Source organism: Schistocerca cancellata, chromosome 3, assembly GCF_023864275.1.
Source record: "Schistocerca cancellata isolate TAMUIC-IGC-003103 chromosome 3, iqSchCanc2.1, whole genome shotgun sequence".
Lineage (NCBI taxonomy): Eukaryota > Metazoa > Arthropoda > Insecta > Orthoptera > Acrididae > Schistocerca > Schistocerca cancellata.
In genome coordinates, this window is record NC_064628.1 from 581,717,911 (window position 1) to 581,720,216 (window position 2,306).

Sequence of the window (2,306 nt, forward strand, 5' to 3'; positions counted from 1 at the left end):
CATTCCTGTCAATTGTTCCCTTATGCTCTCCCTGAAACTCTCTACAACCTCTGGTTCTTTCAGTTTATCCAGGTCCCATCTCCTTAAATTCCCACCTTTTTGCAGTTTCTTCAGTTTCAATCTGCAGTTCATAACCAATAGACTGTGGTCAGAGTCCACATCTGCCCCTGGAAATGTCCTACAATTTAAAACCTGGTTCCTAAATCTCTGTCTTACCATTATATAATCTATCTGATACCTTTTAGTATCTCCAGGGTTCTTCCAGGTATACAACCTTCTTTTATGATTCTTGAACCAAGTGTTGGCTATGATTAAGTTATGCTCTGTGCAAAATTCTACAAGGCGGCTTCCTCTTTCATTCCTTCCCCCCAATCCATATTCACCTACTATGTTTCCTTCTCTCCCTTTTCCTACTGACGAATTCCAGTCACCCATGACTATTAAATTTTCGTCTCCCTTCACTACCTGAATAATTTCTTTTATCTCGTCATACATTTCATCTATTTCTTCATCATCTGCAGAGGTAGTTGGCATATAAACTTGTACTACTGTAGTAGGCATGGGCTTTGTGTCTATCTTGGCCACAATAATGCGTTCACTATGCTGTTTGTAGTAGCTAACCCGCACTCCTATTTTTTTGTTCATTATTAAACCTACTCCTGCATTACCCCTATTTGATTTTGTATTTATAACCCTGTAATCACCTGACCAAAAGTCTTGTTCCTCCTGCCACCGAACTTCACTAATTCCCACTATATCTAACTTTAACCTATCCATTTCCCTTTTTAAATTTTCTAACCTACCTGCCCGATTAAGGGATCTGACATTCCACGCTCCGATCCGTAGAAAGCCAGTTTTCTTTCTCCTGATAACGACGTCCTCCTGAGTAGTCCCCGCCCGGAGATCCGAATGGGGGACTATTTTACCTCCGGAATATTTTACCCAAGAGGACGCCATCATCATTTAATCATACAGTAGAGCTGCATGTCCTCGGGAAAAATTACGGCTGTAGTTTCCCCTACTATAGCATCTTATTACTCGAATCCATCACTTGTGGAGCTTGTTAACCGAAATTAGCGTGCAGCCCTCATCGCTTTTCAGCACGACGATCACACTGAATAGAATACGTTTTTGTGTTGGTTAAGCTATTCGTTTTACACCACTGTCCATCAGGTGTATCCTGGTCAGTCTGACGTTTTCGTTCAAGCCTATTTCAGTCCTCTCCAGTCTGTGGACCTTGAACGATTAATTACCGGAGAAGATTGACACTGTGCATATGAAAAATATAACGTGCGTGAACGGGGAAGGAAAACACTATGCATTAATTATAAAAGACTTGCTCAGCACAATGAAGTGGGGAGACAGCCCACGTAATTTAAGTCAGGGGATCAGATTTTTGTTTAAAAAAATTGGTGCGGTTAGTAATGGCACCGATAAGGTCATGGGAAACATTTGTAGGTTACGGTCCAAATACAGTTCATCACATTGGTTACCTTATTGGTAAGGGACCCAAACAACAGACGTAGATTTAGAGGCCATATCTCCCAGATTAAGCTATATCTGAGAGAGACTCTTCCTTAATGTTCTAGGATGGAACTAGAGACTTATCTTTGTGCTTTTACTCTTGTCAACATGTTCTGCTATGATCTCGACTGTTTAATGGTACTGCTTAGTTAAATTCATGATCTTTAATGTGGCAATTTCTCAATTTTCAGTAATGAAAATGTTGAGTAAACTGTGGGCCTTAGGGCAGCCTCAATGCTATTAAATGGTGCGTAAGAGCTTTCCATCCGCATCCCTATGCTTGTGCCATCACAAGACGTCATTCAGCAGCGGCAGTTTGAAAAGTGGCGCGAACGACTTGCTGCTGCGGCGGTGCGACTCCATGAGGCACTGGACAGCGGCGTGGTGAGAACCTGGTTGTCGCTCGCCATCCGTCCCGACAACCACGAGTGATGGTCTGGGGTGCCATAGCTTTTTATAGTAGGATCCCTTTGGTTGTCAGCACCCTTACAACACAGCGGTACGTCGACGATATTCTACTCTCTCTTTTTTTGTGACGAGAGTTTCTACTGCCTATCTTCGCGTTTGCCAAACCTCACCCTGGCCATTAAGGTCGCCAGATATCTCCCCAGTTGGGAATGTTTGGAGCATTATGGATAGGGCCGTCCAATTAACGGGCGATTTTGACGGTCTAAAGCCCTAATTTGACAGAATTTGGCACAGTATACCTCAGGAACACACCCAGCCACTATATCAAGTATATGCTAAGCTTGCGTAAGGACCAGAGGTTGAAACGTCCCCTT